The sequence below is a fragment of the Platalea leucorodia genome (assembly GCF_965183815.1).
Source record: "Platalea leucorodia genome assembly, chromosome: 3".
NCBI lineage: Eukaryota > Metazoa > Chordata > Aves > Pelecaniformes > Threskiornithidae > Platalea > Platalea leucorodia.
This window is the reverse complement of record NC_138825.1, coordinates 53292277-53311972: the sequence shown is the minus strand read 5'-3', so window position 1 is coordinate 53311972 and position 19696 is coordinate 53292277. Positions and strand designations below refer to the sequence as shown.

The 19696-nt window shown below is 46.8% G+C and overlaps 1 pseudogene across 1 annotated transcript; it reads right to left on the bottom strand.

Moving 5' to 3' along the window:
- Nucleotides 1–877: 877 nt before the first annotated feature.
- Nucleotides 878–19344, bottom strand: LOC309587348 (solute carrier family 22 member 2-like; annotated as a pseudogene). The gene is made up of 12 exons: nucleotides 18935–19344; nucleotides 17073–17177; nucleotides 13592–13746; nucleotides 12601–12760; nucleotides 11658–11772; nucleotides 10998–11103; nucleotides 10619–10831; nucleotides 7877–7985; nucleotides 7019–7131; nucleotides 5936–6035; nucleotides 4458–4520; nucleotides 878–1143 (listed from the first exon to the last, which is right to left on the bottom strand). The product of its transcript is annotated as a solute carrier family 22 member 2-like (transcript).
- Between the last annotated feature and the right edge of the window lie 352 nt (nucleotides 19345–19696).

Here is a 19696-nt window from a genome sequence, read left to right as displayed (position 1 = left end):
TTGTCTTATGAAGGGTCAGCATAATATAACAGAGGTTCATTTCTGTTATGGAGCTGAGATGACTACAAACCTCATATAGTCTTAGTACAACTTGCAACAGATTTGCACAGATTTTTTTTTTGCTAGTCCTTAAGTGTTATGGTGTTCGTGTGAATTCATGTGCCTGTACAGTACCCCTTATCGGGGATTTTATTAGCTCTCCTCAAACTCACAAAGATGGGCATGTGGCAACTCCAGAGCATGAAAAGGGGTCCATGGGATAAGAAAGACTCATAGTCTTTCATAAAGTAATAGCCTTGCTCAGTTTTTAATGTGTAACCACTAAATTTTCTTGTCTTAATATCATCTTCATATTGGTTAATCTATACCTTTTTTTGTATGAAACTGTTTTCCTAAGCCTCCATAGCATTATAAATCTGTGCATGCACAGACATGCAGAATTGTATTAAAAATATTATGTTGAGACTCCAGTCAGGGTGGGAAAACCATTACAGCTGCCAGGGGACTGAAAGCCCACTAGAGTCCTGCTCCGCTGGAGGCTTAGGATGGGGCTGGGGCCAGGACAGAGCTGTATCTCTATGTGTTTGGAGGGGGCAGCCCTGCAGAGGCATCCCTTTGGAGTGAGCTGGGCTCAGGCTTAGGGACCTGCAGGACTCTGAGCTGGGATTTGGCCAGGGGTCCTGTGCCTCAGGGAGCATTGGGGCAACACTGGGTCTGCCAAGCACTATCCAGCAGCTTTCACAATTTTCCTAGTCCCTCCCATTTAACAACTGCAACAGTCTTGTGGTTGCAGAGGAAAACAGGCACAACGGTACTGTGGCTCCTCTTCACTGTTTCTGTCTTGTTGGTCCCTAGCACTGCTGGGGAACGCTGGTTTTCAATAAGGATGGTGTATGCAGGGCACAAGATACTGCTGCCATTTCATGATCATCTGCAGGGAGAGAGCTTCCAGCTGAGAAAAGTGTTGCTGGACTCTCGCAGGCAGTGTGTTGATCCCCCAGGATTGCTTCCCGGCTGGCAGTACGGTGATCTTGCCCTTGCTTTCGACTGGCCTGAGCCCCAGTTAATGTTCAGAGTTGCTGCGAGGGCCTCAAAGTCAGGGAAGCATGCTGTCCAGCAAATCAACGCCATGACGAGATTGCTCTGAGAAGGTAAGGACAGATCTGGTGTGGAGTGACTTTGGCCCAGGCAGTTGCAAAACTAATATTTGCTTCAGGGTCAGAAAAGAACAATCTGATCCTAAGACAGGCAAGAGGGCCAGTGGGGATGTAACTATGTGTCCTGTGGAGCTGGTGTCCTGCTGTGATTGCAGAGATATCTCTGCTCTGCAACAAAAGAAATCTGGCGGAACAGCTGTCTTTATTATAGTTCATTGATTCAAAACCTGTTGAAAACTCCGTGCAGAAAGAAAATGGGGGAGGAGGCAAGAAGTCAAGCAAAGCAAATACTGGGATGAATAAATGAGTAACTACAAAAGCTGGCTCTCAAGACTCTTACCTGTCACACTGGCATTTTTTTTTTCCATAAGCACTGCTGATGCCACAGAAGGAGCTGCAGAGGTGGCAGGCTCTGGCGTGCCTTCGCTTTGCAGTCACCTACAAGTTATATTGGCATTTGCTTCTGGTGGCACCTTAATGAGCACAGGAGCAAATGTGCTTCATTGATTTCCTTGCTGGCAACCTCGTCAATTCATGTACTACTTCCCAGAGTTGGGAAGTCAATGGAACATGTAAAATCTGGTCCAGCCGCACATGGTTGCTCTCAAAGTGCAGAAAGCTTTTATGCACTGGGCGCGTGGTAGGAGTGGATCTCCTCCAAGGTATGAGACAGGCTGTCTAACATCCTGCCTTAGATAAAAAAAACAGTTTGCTAGCTTCCCTTCCCATTAATAGCAGCTGAAGCTTGTCTGCTCCTGGGGCTGCTGGAGCGTAACCAGCTCAGTGGCAGGGCAGTCCCTGGAGCTTGGGAAGGAGCACTTCAGGGCCCAACCACTGGCTGGCTCAGGCAACCCAGGGAGCACCTGGACGTGGCTGTGTCCAGGTTAATGAAAGTGAGACTGGCCTTATAAGAAGACCCTGTCCCCTGCCCAACTACTTAAAACCACAGTATAAGGACTGTCCCAAAGAGAACATAAAAACTCCATGTTTCAGGGTACCCACCAACCTTCAGCAACTGGGTTTTGGAAATAATTGCTCTTTACTTTTACAAAGTTTCTGGTGTTCTCCCTGGCATCACCTGATGGACAGCCTGGCTGCAGATGTGGTCCAGGGCAGCACTTTCTAAACACTGTTCTTGTCCTCTGCTGTTGCCGTCAGCACTGACATCCAAACACCGACATGCCAGCATAGCTGCTATGTGGAGATTCCAGTGTTAATTTTATCCCATCAAACGTGGCCACAGGCTCTGCGGTGTATCAGAGACTCATTAAGGCTTATTGTCTGCAAAGTGTAATCTTAACATGGTTGTTTTGTCAAGATGTTCTTTTGTGTTCTTTTGTTCATGAATTGGCAGAAAATCACATCCTACAGGCCTGTACAAAGCTCATGTGGTTTCCAGCTCCCCTGTTTATTGTGTGATCAAAACAATGCATGTGCTGGATCTTATTTGCAACTTGTTCCAATCCCATCCCTACTGTATGGCACTGTGTCACCCTACATTCTGTAAATGTTTTAAAATATGAAGAAATTAGGCTTTTTCCTAGAACTGGGACTGGTCAGGAGACAAACCCAAATTCAGAGAATATACACAAGTTGATGAATATGATGTGAATCACATTTTAAGTGCTTCCCAAGGGCTGTGGAGAGGAACCTTCAACCTTCAAAAGCACTAGAGCAGTGATTTTCCAGCATGTTGTTGAAGGAAATCTACTTAGAAAGCCATATCCTTTTTTTGGCTCATCTTTCCCCTCAGTTCAGTCCTGATCCCTTACAGCTGTTTTGGAGTTTGGCCATGCAAAAAACCAAACTCATGGCATTAGGAAAATAAATATGCGTAAACACAAACATGAATATGCTTTAATATGCACAGTGTCTTGTTATTGTTCATGCCACCCTCAGCAGGTGTCTGTGATGGGGCTTTCTCCCCCCGCCCCATCACTGATCCCTATTGATGTTGTAGTTACACACAGCCCCCCATGTCATGAGGCTTCACTGCCTCCAGCTCCTCTTCACCTTCCTTTTTGTTTTCCAGCTTGCCTAATATCCAGTCAAACGGGTTAAAAAAAAAAAAAAAAAGGCTTAAAAGCCAGTCTGGGCTTAGAAGTACTTATTTTTTGTACTTATTTCTCTGGAAGAAGAGGAGTAAACTGGGAGGGAAGAGTGGCTTCTGGATGCCCTGCGGTCCCGAAGGGGGCTCTGCAGTGGCAGTGCTTGCTGCTGGGCAGCAGGAGCTGTCTCAGGAAGCCAACCTGCTGGGCATCAGGAGCCATAGACCAACCGGCAGTACCAAGATTTTAAGGGGTGTAGGGAAAATTGTGACAGTAAATCAGTTACTGTCTACATGCTTGCTTTCACGCAGAATCAGGTGTAGCTTGGAGGAGGTGAGCTGGGCTCATGAATGCACTCCTGCTCACTACAGAAATGAGTTGTGAGTGAGCAGCCTGAAGAGATTTTTGGTTTTATAACAAGCAGAGGAACCTGTTCCTTCACAAATTTCCCACTCATGCCATACAAGTTACTGCTGCCAGATGCCCTGGGACGCCAGAGGCATGAATGTGTTCAGAAGACAAATAGAAAAATATGTGGAAGGACAGCTTACGAGGGACTGAAGCAGAAATGCAGGCAGATGACCTCTGGCTTGAGATGTCCCCAAGATGCAGACTGCTGGCAGCTGGCATAATGCAACTGGGAAAAGATCACTGCGTTGGTCTGGCTTGTCCCCTGCATGTCGGGTCGAGGGCTGGGCTTGCTATGGCTGCTCTGCTGGTCCTCTTTTGCCTCCCTGCCTCAATAAAGGCAGATCTGGGGCAAAACAGGTCCCGGAGGTGCTGGAGCACATCCAAAGAAGGGCAACGAAGTTGGTGAAGGGTCTAGAGCACAAGTCTAGTGAGGAGCGGCTGAGGGAACTGGGGTTGTTTAGCCTGGAGAAGAGGAGGCTGAGGGGAGACCTTATTGCTCTCTACAACTACCTGAAAGGAGGTTGTAGTGAGGTGGGGGTTGGTCTCTTCTCCCAAGTAACAAGTGATAGGACGAGAGGAAATGGCCTCAAGTTGTGCCAGGGGAGGTTTAGGTTGGATATTAGGAAAAATTTCTTCACTGAAAGGGTTGTCAGGCACTGGAACAAGCTTCCCAGGGAAGTGGTTGAGTCCCCATCCCTGGAGGTATTTAAAAGACATGTAGATGTGATGCTTAGGGACACAGTTTAGTGGTGGACTTGGCAGTGTTAGGTTAATGGTTGGACTTGACGATCTTAGAGGTCTTTTCCAACCTAAGCAATTCTATGATTCTATGATTCTTGCTTGGGGGGCAGCTTTGGAAGTCAGAACATGGAGATAAATAATTTTTTCTTTGCTTCTTTCTTGCCTGCGTAAGAAAAGGGGAAAGGGCAGGTGATGCTCCTGGTGGCTAACAGCACGATCCACCAAATAATCCACATGCTTACATTCATTGAAAACTAGGTTTAACAGATGTCTTGTCATGAGCAATTTTTCAAATGAGGTTAGATTATTTTGAAGAGCAGCAGAAGAAGGAATAAATTGGAGACTTTCTGTGGCCTCGTTGCAGCTGCGCTGCTGCCTGGAAATCCTATAACAATGGTAGCATTAGTAACTTGAACTCTGGCATTTCCTACTGTAAAAACTGTTATTCTAGGTGGTTTCTAAAGTAACGTTTGGGTGTGTGGTTGCATGTATGGACTTCCTAAGTTTTCCCAGAGGCAACCTCTCCATGCTCTACCCTGTGCTATGCTGCCATCCCTCTCTGGCCAGGCTGGGTCCTTTTCCTCCCACACCCAATTTTTTACCAGGCCAAGTGTCTTTTGGCTCCACATAAGCTTCAGTAAATCCGAGTGGCTCCTTCAGTGCCTGTGGAGCTCTACCCTCACCCTGGGAGCTGCTCCAGCTGGTGCGAGTCGTGCCAGAAGGAGAAAGCTTCCCTGCATTGCTCCCCAGGACATTCTCTGCATTGCTCCCCAAATGTAAAACCACAGCTCAGCCAGCTTTTTCGCTATCAGGTGTGAGCATCTCTGGGAACATCAGCGGTCCCCTCACTGGCACAGCTGCATACAGGAGGTGAGACAGGGGTGGTGAGCACCCCCAGGCACACGCAGGGTGCAGCTGGCAGCAACAGATGCTTAGATGGGCCTGCTAAGTTTTCAGGAGGATGGCGTGACCGAGGGTTGTGTTCCCCAGCTTTACTTTGGACAGGTACGACAGCCAGCACAAATAGCGTTTCCATGCCATCAACCTTCTTGCTTTTCTCCAAGGAGCCATGCCTTCGCCCCTCTGCCTCACCTTCCTTGGGCAGGTAGGATGGCTGAATGAGCTTCTGAAAGCTCCTGCCGCCATGCCAAGGTGCTCTCCTGCTTGAATGCCACCTTCAGCTGCTAGCAGTGTCCGGCTGTGGCAGGGAGGATGCATTTTCCCATGCTGACAGATGACTCTCAAGGCAAAGCAGCTGTACGTGCTGCCTAAGGAGCAACTGAAGCCCAGATCAATGCTTTTCAGATGGCCCGTGAAACCACCCTCCGCGCCTTCTCTTACTTTCTGGCTTCCGCGTAAGGTGTTAGTCGATTCTGGTCAGATCATACAGGAGAGCCCAGAGCCCGATATTGCCCGATATCCGGGGATGAGTTACCCAGCAGCCATCCACTGTATTTATATGTCTACAACAAAACCCAACAGATCCTTGGACATGTACAATGAATTTTTTTTTTTAGCAGATTTTGCAGATGTAAAGAAGAATTGCTCTGCTCTGCGGGAGGATGCTTAATGCCATACCTGTGCAGATTGTCAGCATCTTCAATGGTCTCAGGCAGAGTCTTTCCCTTCATCTCAGGTAGGACCAAAGCCAAGCTGCCATTGATTAAACCAATCACAGCTGCAAACACAGAACAAGGATCAAAAAGGCAATGCAATGGTCATGCCCGAGTTTAACTCCAAGTTACTAATTAATTCTCATTGAGACACAGCTGCCCCGATGACTGAATAAGGACTCTTCAAAGTGATAATAATGCTTGGCTTTTTATCTATGTGATTCTCATTTTTCAGAGTAATTGCTGACATTTCTGAGGTGCATCTGAGGCCTGTAAAGCCATCATGGGCCAAAGACCCAGAGGTGGTGTGGCTCCCTTGCTTTGTGCACACAATGCAAAGGAAACAGGTTTATGCTCTGGTTGTCCAGCTGGCATGGGATTGGGGTGACACTAGCTAGCTGTCATCCCTATTTTTGGCTAGATTAGGACATACACAAAAGGTTGCTACCAGCTCACCTGGCCAATTTCACCTTCTGGTGAGTTTTAGATCCTGCTATGACCATACTCAGGGCAGACTGCCTGCACGCAGGCAGTCTGATTTGAATAAATGCAGTAGCAGACAGTGAAGGCAGACCTTTTTTTAGGATATCAGCCTTAACATTAGGGCTGACATGCTGCTTTGCTATCCTAAATTGCCATGGGATCCTTGACAGGCTGGCCCCCTGAGGTGCCAGCAAGAGGTGGAGTGTGCCTTTTGTGTAGGGAGACAAGAGGCCATCCTGCTCGGACCTTGGGTCCTGTAACCATGCTGTAGGTGAGAGGGGCAGAACCCAAAGATGTTCCTCCCTTGGAAGGGCTCAGCAGGAGGAAGTCAAAGCTTGAAAGGGCTGTCCCTAAAACATGGGGTCCCCTTCACCGCAGAAAGGGCTAAGGGGTGACTTTGCTACAACTTCCAAACACCCAGATGAAACAGACTTACCAAGCTGTATCTTACGTGTGTACACAGGTGTATATACAACTCTCTAGTTTTTTTTAAAGGCGGGACATAGATCACCAAACTCACTCATCTAGGCTGTGGCCAACCGATCCCATCTCACAGCTCTCTTACCAAAGACGACCAGGGGCAGTTCGTGACAGAGCTCCACTAGTCAGCACAAAAGCAAGGGCGTTATGATCCCACCGAGGCTGCACATAGACAAGCAGACAAGGACTCCTAGGTTCCTGCAAAGCACACGTGCATGCACACACATGCACGTGCACACCTCACTGGCTCTGCCTGGGGGTCCCTTGTCCAGCTCTGCACCCCAGCACCCTGGCAGGACCCACAAGGGTTTGCCCACCCCTGCTGCTGGGATGAGCAGGTCAGCACCCTGTCCAGGGCATTTGCAGCTGATAGGAGGAGGGATGGGCCATGAGCCTCAGGGAGGAAAGGACAGATAACACCCTGGGGCTTAGAAAGGGGCTTAGAAATGCCTGGCTCCTATCATGATGAACATAATCGAAAGAGAGCACAGGCAGAGCAGTCTCCTGTGGAGAAATACCAAAAGATAAAATGGGTGAGGAGAGAGAGAATTGGACAAGGCAAGACATTAAGACTAGCCCTATATTGGAGGAGAGATGTTAATGAGCATTTGACTTCTTGTTCACTGAACTGCACTGGAAGGGGAGCCTGAAGGGTGTCTGGGATGGTTTCTCACACATGCCCTCAGGAACCTGCTGCCTCAGTGTTGGGCTTGCAAGCAGGGAAGGGGCTTTGGCCAGGGAAGGCAGTGGGTTTCTGCTGCACCACCCAGCAGCTCTCTTCCACCTTTGCAAGGTGTGTGTTATACATGCAAACTCCTTTTCCAGGGCAGTGCATGAGCCACAGGCTCCTCAGCTGCATCCACAGCCTTGAGTCAGCCACTTGCAGTCTCTCCCAGAGAAACACCCAGTGCTTTTACCAGCTAATGGAAGATGGTGCACTTACCTGACAAATATTGGATACAGCTTAGGATTTACCAAGCAACTAATTCTGTAGCACATGGTAATTCCCATCCTGTCCAAGCAAGCTGCAGTCGTTTTAAGCCAATAAAGAGCTGGAAAGACATTGTGCACATTAAGGTTGGAATACAAAACTATGGGGTTTTTTATGCTCTTGACATAAAACAGCATCAAAGATTTAATTTAAGGAAGCAGTAAGTTTGCCGTCATGGAAGGTCAAGAGGACAGCACATGATGGTGCTCCATTTCACTCAATATAAAGAATTTATAATGCAATTTTCTTGTGACTCAAGCAAATAACCAAGACTTGAGACTTTTCTAGGTTGCTGTCACAGAGAGGAGAAATCAATGATACAAAGTAGTTTGGGTTATCGAGCACATTAAACAAAAGCTTATGCAAGACACCATTTTTTGCTTGCAATAAAACTAAACAGAGGGCAGCTGCATTGTTTAGTAGTTGAAATCTGCCTGTCAGCAAAATACTCCATATTTTTGCACAGAGGCTTCTGGTGGCTTTCAGGCTGGGACAAGTTTCTGTTGCCTCCCTGTCTCTCAGTGTGTGCTCTACAATTGCTTTCACACCTGGAGCCATGGATGTCTGCTGCAAATAAATGAATATCCCAGCCCTGAGTGTAGAGTCAGTCCAGAACACCTCAGTCTGCCACGTGGGCTTTTAGATCCCAAACTGACCTTGGATCATGGCTTCAGATGTTTCAGCTATTAGCACACTCAGAGCATTGAGTTTCTCCCTCATTTAGCCAGCTGAGGGACGCGTCAAGCCCCGGGCAGTATTTTACTGACCCATAGCTGCCGGTAAGCCCTGCTGGCAGAGCCTTTACAGAGCTGAGACACCAGCCACTGCTGCATGTGGTTTGCAGCACTGCAGCTGTGGGAGTCTGGGGCTGTCCCTGCCTCCCTGCTGGGGCTCTGCCTGCCCCGCCGCCCCTGCAGAGCTGGTCTGAGTGAAAAGCAACCCTTTTCTGGAGGGTTAGGCTTTGGGCTACGTGATTTGAAGGTGATTCAGCTCAGAGCTTGTGGTGCCAACGCAGTCAAGTGGGGAAGAGTGGCTGGAAAGCTGCCCTGCGGGAAGTGACCTGGGGGTATTGGTCAACAGCCGGGTGCAGATGAGCCAGCAGTGCGCCCAGGTGGCCAAGAAAGCCAATGGCATCCTGGCTTGTATCAGGAATAGTGTGGCCAGCAGGACCAGGGAGGTGATAGTGCCCCTGTACTGGGCACTGGTGAGGCCGCACCTCGAGTACTGTGTTCAGTTTTGGGCCCCTCACTACAAGAAGGACATTGAGGTGCTGGAGCGTGTCCAGAGGAGGGTGATGAAGCTGGTGAAGGGTCTAGAGAACAACTCTTATGAGGACTGGCTGAGGGAGCTGGGGTTGTTTAGCCTGGAGAAGAGGAGGCTGAGGGGAGACCTTATTGCTCTCTACAACTACCTGAAAGGAAGTTGTAGCGAAGTGGGGGTCAGTCTCTTCTCCCCCGTAACAAGCCATAGGATGAGAGTAAATGGCCTCAAGTTGTGCCAGGGGAGGTTTAGATTGGCTATTAGGAAAAACTTCTTCACTGAAAGGGTTGTCAGGCATTGGAACAAGCTTCCCAGGGAAGTGGTTGAGTCTCCATCCCTGGAGGTATTTAAAAGACATGTAGATGTGATGCTTAGGGACATGGTTTAGTGGTGGACTTGGCAGTGATAGGTTAACGGTTGGACTTGATGATCTTAAGGGTCTTTTCCAACCTTAACGATTCTATGATTCTATGAAGTCTGGGTCTCTGCTGGTGAGTGCTGCCACCAAGCCCAGCAGGGCATTAAACCATGGGCTGAGCCGGGTTGGCAGCAGCGTCTCCACTGGCCGTACCTGTCCCCGGTGTGAGGCGCTCACCCGGGCGCTGCTGCTCCCCGTGCTCTGGCCCAGGCAGCAGTTGCGGGGCCGCAGGACTCCTACCCCTGCGTTGCCCCAGCAAAGCTCAGTGATGCCTTGCATAGCCTCTGCACTCCCCAGTCACGTGTTAAAATGAGTTTCCATTGTCTAGACACTTTGGGTTTTTTGCCTACGACATTTTTCTGTAACATTTTGTGGTTTTATCCTTTTCCCTGCATGAACTGGTAGTTGGTTGGCACTCTTATGTCTGTGGTTTCAGTCAGTTGTATTTCATAAAGAAAAAGGAAAGATGTTTCATTTGGTGGCCCTTAAGGGACGCACTGCTTTGAGACTGTGGCCTTGGAGTGAGCACGTAGCTAAACAAAAGCCAAATACCTGTCATCGTGATTGCTCAACATCCTACATTCATGGCAGCAGCACTGTTGATGGCAGAAAGCACTTACTGTTTAAAAGTGTGTGTGTGCCCATACATTTTTCCTTTTTAGAAACAGAAAACATGGGGATTTTTGGATGAAACCCCTGAATTATGCATTCAAATGCAAATTTTAGGCCAGAAAAAAATTGTGGACTTAACATGGCATGCTTCATGATCTAGCACTTGCAGACTTGCCATCTGATTTGATGCCATTTTGGAAATTTAATTCACTCCATTTCTCCAGCCTCTCATTAGCTGGTATAGATGCTGATGGTAGGACATACATTAGCTTTTATGGTATTGGTCTTCATTGGATCACAATACTGACATGGGCCAGGTTAGCAAGGATTGTTTTCCATTTTCCAGGGCGATAAGCGAGAGACAGGGAGAGAATTCATTGATGGAGGAGGTTTGCGTGACTCACTGTCTGGCACTAATGCTGTAACGAGGCAAGCACCACCTGCCATCACGTTTGCCGCAGCTCACAGGTAGCGATGGCCAATGCGATCCAGTGTTAGCATGAAGGTGAAGGCGGCTGGGAACTCGACGAGAGCAGAACAGAGGAAAGCCAGATACGTTTCCAGCGGCTACTCCCATGTGTGTGATGAGCCCCTGGTGGAGGACGGAGCTCATGAACCTGGGCAGATAAGAGGGTGGAAATGAAGCCAAATCCTTTGGGAGAGAGTTTATGCAGAGAACTGAGATTTGCAGCTGGCTGGGAGCAAAACAGGCTTAAATCAATGATGACGATTTAGGGCACCAAATCACACACCTCTATTTGGGCTGCAAAAACCTTCCTTTACCAGCTGTACCCAAAATGAATGTGTGTTTTCTGATCTGAGGTGTCCTGATCAGGTTTAGAAATGAAGGTTTCAGCTTTTCTCCACCTTCATCTTCGGAGCTGAGATTCTGGGAGCACAAGTGACAGGACAAGAGATTACAGTGGGCAGGGGAGAGGGTGGTGAGCACTGCAATGAATATTTTCCTCTGGATGGATGGGAGGATGAGGGTTTTCATTTGCCAGTTAAGTAACTGAGGGCAAAATAACTTCTCCAGAGTGTTTTGGGGAAAGGAAACCTGAAGATGTATATAGACAGTCTTCATATCTGTGTAGCCATGTGTATGAGGCTGTTGCATGGCATGAAGCAGCATTTAAAAAAATAATGAATAAGGATGTTCTGGAATTTTAAGTCATGAGATTTGGTGACTTTACTGTTGATTGATACTACTTAAAGGAATAATTTTTCTTGTCTGCTGGCCGTTTTTGCAAGTCTCTTTTCCCAAATATGCTCTGCGAGGGTCCTAGGCAGTCAAAGAGAAGAAAACTCACTTAGCTTTGCATTAGGGAACTGCAGTGCTTTTGGTCACCAAGCTGCTCCCCACTCTAAACCCAAAACAATCCTAAACTCATAACATTATTTGCCTCGAGGTTTGCATATATGCAGCAAATGCAGTGCAGTCACTTGGAAAGACAGAGGTAGCTTCGTCTTATTTCTCTCGGCGATGTGCTTAATAACTTCCATAGATTTGTCATTTTGCTTTTGAGCTATGAGCCACCTGGGAGACTTAGGCAGACACCTGCAACACATATAACCATGATAGCTATGAGGAAGGAAAATGCACATTGCTGGTACACAGAAAATGAAAATGGAACTGAGTTTCTCAGGCTAGGATCCTATGGTGTATTGAATATCCACAGGCCATACTGAACTCAGTGGTAGCTGTGTCTGTCAGTGATTGCACTCTGATTTGTGCTCCAATTCAATGACAACATAGCGTGATTTTTTATTTTTTTTTAAGGCTAAAACCGGTTTATTATAGCTTGGAAACATTAGCTTGAGATAAATTCTGTTGACATGTTTTAGAAATGGCTAATTGTCTGTGGATATAAAAAAGAACAGCTGTAAACCTAATCCTTCAGCTTCTCCATGTTAAAAATAAACTTTCAAAAAAAACCCCTCCCAAATCTGTTCCCTGATCTGGTTATGGAATTTTCTAAGGAGCATTTTCACTCAATTTTTTTTTGCAAATAGTCAATAAAAGTCTGTTGATTGCATTAAAGAAAAAAAAAGCAATTTTAATCAATGATTAGAAAAACTCACTTCTCACAGTAGCTCAAGTACTGTCCAAAAATAACAACTTACTAGTTTGTGGTGGGTGGCAAGGACTCCAAACACAGAAGTGTTACGACATGTTGCAGGTAGTCTCTTGCTCTCAGATGATTCAGACTGAAGCCCTGGGCAGGGGGAACAGAATAACAGAAAAATGCCAGATCTGATCTGATGTCATCTCAGAAATCCTACGTGTAGCGCTATGGCTGATCCCTAAAGAGAAGCCTCAGCTCCCAGTTACAGTCCCCTGTTTTTGGCTCGGTGTTGCTGGGAGCTGTAGCAGCAGGCGCTTAACAACAGTAGGGCAGGAAGAACAAACTGGGCAGTGTGACCGCGAGCTGGAGCCACCTCCAGTGCAGAAGCCAGGGCAGTGAGGATGAGGAGTCCCAGGCTGAAGGCAGTCTGGTAAGTGACGCCTGCTACCCTCTGGCAGTTTGAGCCAACAAATTCTGCAACTGCAAGGACAAGTTGCATGAAGCACAGAGAAAATAAATTGGTTTCGAGAGCTGGGTGGACTCCAAAGCTCCTGCCAGCTAAAACCACGTGGAGCCCCTGTGCTTAGCTGTGCTCTTGCAGCGTGGTGCGCGGGTGTGGGTTTGGATGGGAAAGCAGAGCAGGTCTTTGTCCCTGGTGTAGAGCACAGGGCAAGTCCTGACCCTTCCTCCTCTGCCGGTCAGCTGGGGACTTTGCCCCTGCCTTCCAGGGTGTCAGGCCCTCACCCATCAACACGGGGCAAAGGTTGCTTTCTTCCTCACACTCCTTCTAGCTAAGAACTAAATGGGAAAATAAAATAGACAGCTGGCACTTGCTTGCCTCCATCTCCCTCCTCCTCTAAGTCTTGGGAACAGAGTCTCCCCACCACCAAGCATGTGAAACAGCACAGCGAGAATGATTTCGGCGCCAAGGCTGTGCAACACAAGTGTTATCTCTCACAGCACCACTTACTGCCTTTCCCGGAAAAGTCTCATACATCTTTGCAGCTTTTTCAATTACTTCTTGTCTCTAGACCTTGTCCTTCATTTTGGCACGTCCCTCTCCAGGTATGAACGCTCCTTAGTTTTCAGTGCTGCCTCCTAATTATTCCATTTATGTCTATGAGCTGGTGCAAGCTTGGGTCATAAACACCTGCATTTAAGCAAAGAGGTGCAGTTTGGCAGTAAATAGCACAGTGTTGCTGTCTGCTCTTGTTATACATGGTTCCTTAAAAATCGGATGGCACCAACAGGGGTCAGCCCTGCTAAATGGGGGGTTCCTGCCCAGGAAGTGTAATTGCAAGATGCAGTAACTGAGGACGTAGCCTATAAGCCAGCCCCCCTTGCTGATCAGTCCCTGAATCAGGCGGAAGAGCACCATCCACGTGTAGCTCGGCTCAAAGGCCATGAGAATGCCCGAGGCTGAATTGACGAGGACTGTGACCAGGAGGCAGAGTTTGCAGCCAAACCTGCAGAGGGAAAGAAGAAAAAAAGAAACAGGTTCAGCTGCTGGCAGGGTAGGGTGGCAAGTCGAAGTTTTTGAAGAGGCTGGAGATGGTCCCCGTTGCCCTCTTCTCTCTTCATTTTGGGTAGGAGTCTGCACCTGCTCTTCCCTTTGCAGCATTTTTCACCTTGATGGAAGCTCAGGAGACTCCCCTGTCCTATGTGTTCAGGTCGTCTTTCACTTCTGGTTAATGACTTAGCTAATGAGTTCAACAAACACTCTGGTGTGGCTCTTCAGCCCATCTTTCAGAGCTGCAATAGCTTTTTAATGGGGATCTTGTTCGACAACTATGTTTGTTACCTATTTTCTCATTGACCTTGGCTGACTATTGAGCGCTTCTTGAAGAGGCTCTTGTACATCCCTGTTATTTGTCATTCCCTGTATCACCGTGACTCATTGATAGTCAGAAATAAATTGTTCCCAAAAGAAACAAGTTTACTGGAACACTGGAAAGGCATTTGTTTTCTAGCTGACAGAGGTATATATTCAGTTAGAAGTATGATTTATAAAACCCATTAAATTAGTCAATGTCCACTAACAAAAATAACATGATAATAAATGCCAGCCAAAATAAATGTCTTCTGTTCTCCACAATAACATCAGCAGATCCCATCACTCAAACTTTCCTCCTGTCATGAGCCTGACATACAGACATTTTTGACTTGCCTTAAAGGCCAGCCTAAGAGAGCCTCATCAGACCATGAGAGGAGTCCTCTCCTGTGAAGGCCCTTTCCCAGTGCCCCAGCTCTGAGTGCCAGAGATGCAAGTGCTGCATGTTAGCACTGACCTCAGGAGCTCTCTAGGGACACAGGGGTGCCATTTCCAAGACACCTATGACTCTTGAATGTCAGAGTCAGCACCTGGATGTGTGCCCAGAGACCAATCAAGTAAATGAGTAGGTCTAATCCCTCAGAGAGAAGCACATTTGGAAAGGGCTTATGAAAGCTCCCCTGAAGCACCTGAAACGTTCACAGTTGTTCCGAGTACAGTGGGTTGCACTGCAGTGCTTTGCACTAGCACTCCAGCTGCACCCAGGCTGTCTGACAAGAAGAGGATGGATATCTCAAATCCAGTAAACACAGAATTAATTCTGGGCCAATTCTGGGTTTGAAGGCCTTTTTCTCATTCCCTCTGCTAAATTTGAGACTTCTGGGTTTGTTTTTGCCCTAAGTATAGCACTGTCTGGGTACGGGATTTTGTATTGCTCTTGGGTGCTTGCAGTGCCGGGACCGCAGTGAACTGGGTCAGGATGGCAGTAAGCAGAGCAGTAGAAAACCCCTCGATGCTATGACATGCATGTGCTTTATCTTAGCAACAACGATATCCTACTCCCTCATGTCTTTTCATACTTTTGCTTATTAATGAGCCTTGGTAAAAAGATCCTTCAGTATTTTGACACAGAGAGAGAGCATTTCTGATATAAGTGGCTGCAGGTTTGTGAGCTCTGGTTTCTATTGGCTCACACAGCTATATGCTGCCAAGAAATGCCTTTGCTAGTAAACATGAGTGCTTAATCTATCTCTGTGCTGAAAAGGTCATCTGAAAAGTGGCACCTCTGATGGCTGTGGGATCTGCGCACTGCTCTTTCATGTCCTGTCATGCCTGGATGAGCGGCTGCTACATATCCCCTTCTTTGGTCCCATAAGATGTGCGTCATTATCCCCTGAGTTCGAGGAAAAAGGATGGAATATGTTCAAATTCACTAGAAGACTGGCCAGAAAACAAGAATTTGTATTTAAGGGAAAGAAAGGACTGACATATGTTTCTGATGCCAAAAAACCCAAGATCTTTCAAAATGTATGTGAAGAAAAGCAAAAATTGGCATAAGCGTGCTAACTTTTGTCCTTCAAATCACACAAGGTACTCCAGCCCAGGACTGAAGGCTGGATGTAGGATATTTGCGGTACTGCTGTAGCCATTTGATGTCTTTCACCTGAGAGAGCTTTTTGCCAAAGGTGTAGCCGCACATAAGATGTGGCCAGAATGAGATACTTTGATAAATCACTATCTTCTGATGAAAAATCCGTTTAAGCAGAAAACTTAAAAACAAACATGGTCTGGTTCACTGGCAGTAAGATAATGGTTTACTGAGGACTGGAAAGCACTCTGTCCAATCCGTGCATAGGTGAGCTTCTTCACAAGCAGGTTTGTCCATGTGGAGGGACAGGTTGGGGTTAGCTAGGACTGTGGTAGCCACTTTCCCCACAAAGGTGGCATGCACAACCTAACCAATGATGTGTTTGCCTGCAATGAAACATGGGAGCAGGGACCAGTGAGACAAACACAGTCCCACCCTCATTTTGTGACACTGCAGAAGTACTATGGGGTACGGCTCTGCCCCTTCCCGTAGACCTTCCCCCTTGGAGGAGGGGGAAAATCAAAAGAAGGGAAAGATGGCAATAGCTGTCCAACAGAGATGATTTTGGGGCCTGATCAGCATGGGCGGAAAAGGCTATTGCTCATTGTGCTCTCCTATGTTCTGAGAATATAAAGAAATCAAAAACGTTTCTCCAAGACAAACTCTACAGAAGGTTTGTTCACCCCGTGTTACCTTCACCTCTTCAAATTCCAGTCTCAGCCTCTCTTGTCATTTTACTGAAAAATTTGGTAAACATGCACAGCAAGGTCAGCTACAAAGCAATAGATTCGTTCAGAGTCTAACCTAAAAAAACCCCCCACTGGGCAGATATATGGCACAATGACATTTGTGATGGAAAAGAAGAGATGACGGATAATAAGGTCTAGATCTGGCTACATACAGAGCCAATTGAGAAAAAGGGCGAGCAAAGAAAATTTAGGAAGGAGCAACTTCTTCTATTTCTGTATCTGAGGAAAACTCTCCTATATTGAAACTGATTTATGGCCATCTGGATACTGTTAAAATTAATGTGAAACAAATTTATCACAAAGGTGGACAAATAGTTCTCGGTGCATGACTTAAAATTTCATCTCAAACTCTGAGCTCACATTGCAGTTTGCCACTGTGAAAAAAACCAAAATCTCTTCACTTGTGACTGTGCAAATACCCCACGGAGCCACTGAGAGGCTGTAAAAGTGGAGCAACACCATGGCATTTCCGTGGATTCCTGGGTCACAACAAGGGTCCCTTGCCTTTGAAAGCAGGAGCTTAGGAACCACCATCCACCCCTTTGTATGTGACACACGGGCCTTTTGAATCAAGCTTTAGTTGCATTTGTTTCCTCTTTGAATTCTGAATGTTGTTCAGCAACGTGCAGGAAGCAGATAACCAGAGGAAACCGTTCATCTCACATCTGTCTACATACTACATACCTGTCTGCTATGTCGCCAACACTCACAGAGCCAATAAAAAAACCTAGTGTTCACACACGACTGGAAGAGGTCCAGGTTCCAGGAGTCCTCACGCACCAGGTTAAACTGCAAGGGCAACCACAGTTAGAAGTGCGGGAACATGCAATACAAACCATGGCTGTTTGAGGAGGAAGGAAACCAATCACACACAACTAGAAAACAGGCTCCAGAAAAGAAACCCTCTAATTTCATAAACTGACATCTGCAATACATCTTGTCCGGATTTTCCCAAACCTTGTGGAAAAGTTACACCCTGAAAAATGATTGCACAATGACACATAAGGAGAGTGTGAGAGGGAGAGAAGCTTTGAACGAACAAATTAAAAAGTTCAGAGAAATCTCACCCTCTCCTCTCCACCCACCTGCTTGAAATTTGGAGGACACTTGGAGCACCGTTTCCTTCCCAGATGCCAAGGACTGTAACCATGTATTATCTCGCTGCGTGAAAGCAGTGCTGGGCATGAGAGGTGGCAGGGCTGCCATGAGCCCTGCAGGAGGGGAGCCAAGAGATGGCTGTCCTGCTTCTAATTAGCACTGGCAAAATGGCCAGGATTTGGTTGACTTTTCTCTGCAGCGAACCAGTACTCTGTAACTTGCTTTTGACTTACAATTAACAGGTTACCAACCCACACCCAGCAAGGGGAGGAGGGCAAACTGGTGTTAACTTCTCTACGGTTGCACATACTCATTCAGGTCTAACTAGACTTCAGCCCAGAAAGAAGCATGAATGTCTTTGGCTGCTTATTTAATCTCTTTTTAACCCAGACAAATTTGCTGGGGCTGTACCAAACAGCTCACATTGGTTTCCCTGGCTTGACTGATGGGGAGGACAGCTAGGAATGCTCTTCTCTGCCACAGCCCGTATGTCCCAAGGGAAAGTGAGGTGGAGTTGCTTTGTAATAGTAACGATAACAAAGCAAGGGAATATGAATACCCTGCCCAAGGAAGCTGTGAAGTATTCAGCATTGCAGTTTTTTAAGAATGGGTTACAGAAACATTCTGCTAGGCATGGTTTAGGTATAGTTAATATAGATTTGGGACTGGAAGAGGAGTAGAAGAGGTCTCTCTTGAGGTCCTTCCTATGCTTCAGGTCTCTACATGGCTTTTAGACTGTTAGTACTGGTTTGCAGTTTTTCACTTTCTAAACTATCTGCGTTAGTGTAAGTTGGAAGAAAAGAACGCTGATGTTGCTAATTCATTTTCTGTCAAATTTAGCCTCATCTTCTACTTCTTTGCCAGGGGAAGTTTAGGTTGGACATTAGGAAAAACTTCTTCACCGAAAGGGTAGTCAGGCACGGGAACAGGCTGCCCAGGGAAGTGGTTGAGTCTCCATCCCTGGAGGTATTTAAAAGAAGGGTAGATGTGGTGCTCGAGGACATGGTTTAGCGGTGGACTTGGCAGTGATAGGTTAATGGTTGGACTCAATGATCTTAAGGGTCTTTTCCAACCTTAACGATTCTATGATTCTATGATTCTTGTTCATTGTATGTGAGTATCTGTTTGGATTATTACCCAAATGTGCAATTGCTCAGTTTGGACTACAGAGTGCTACCTTCAGTTTGGTGACTGAAATACTGAATTATGAGAATAACCATTGTCTGATTGATGACTAGCTTGCAGTATTATCCTCCCAGGGAAAGCAATCATTTCCCATTATTTATCCATATAAATCTTTGCTCTAAGTCCCTAGCAAGTCCTGATATTCACTATTTATTAGCAGTCAGGCTCAGGCTGTGCACCAAAAGCAAACTCTACAAATCCAACAACTTCTAGCTTCAAAGCATGCAGGCAAGAGTGATTTTGTTGGACAAACTGTGTCTTACCTCAGTCACAAGAGAGGTCCCTGGGGAGTCGTAGACCCAGCCATCCCAGCAGAGACCAAGGGGGACAGTGCTCTGGTTACCCACGAGGCTGCCAAGGGGGTTGGTGCAGCTGATGCCTGTTGCAGTCCGGTCCACCTCGTTCCTCCTGCAGTGGCTGCCAAAACCGTCCCGGCAGCCGCCCCACTTGGGAACCGTGTGATTCAGCTGCTCCTCCAGGCTCCAGCCACACCACTGGCTCAGCTCAGCCACGCCAGAGCTGCGGCAATGGTGGTCGGGGGTGAATCCCAGGAAAAAAATCCCACGTAAATGAGAGTGAAGGTAGCAGAAAGCAAGCATAAGACAAAGAGGGCTTGTTTCTGAAAGAAGTCAAATTCTCCGATCTGCTCTAAAGTGTCACCCAGGGTTGGCATCTTTGCATGTTGCAACTCATTAAAATATCTAACTCAGCTGCTTTCCAGGGCTTTGCCCTCCTTCATTGCATGCTTATATAACAGCCAAAGTGTTTGCTCAAAACTCACAAACAAATAATTAATTAACTTTGTCAGTTGTCAAGCCATGCATCACAACCTTTGTTTCTCAAATGTAATTTCTAAACAAACTTTGGCTCTCTTGTTTTGACCTCTGTTGTTATGGGTTTTTTTGTATGACACGCTTGAAATACAAGAGCTGATGTCTTAGATTATGGCCCTTTCAGTCTGTCACTGAGAGTCCGTCAGTGCACAATATGGGGTAGGCGATAATTCCTTTGTCCGGTATCTTCAG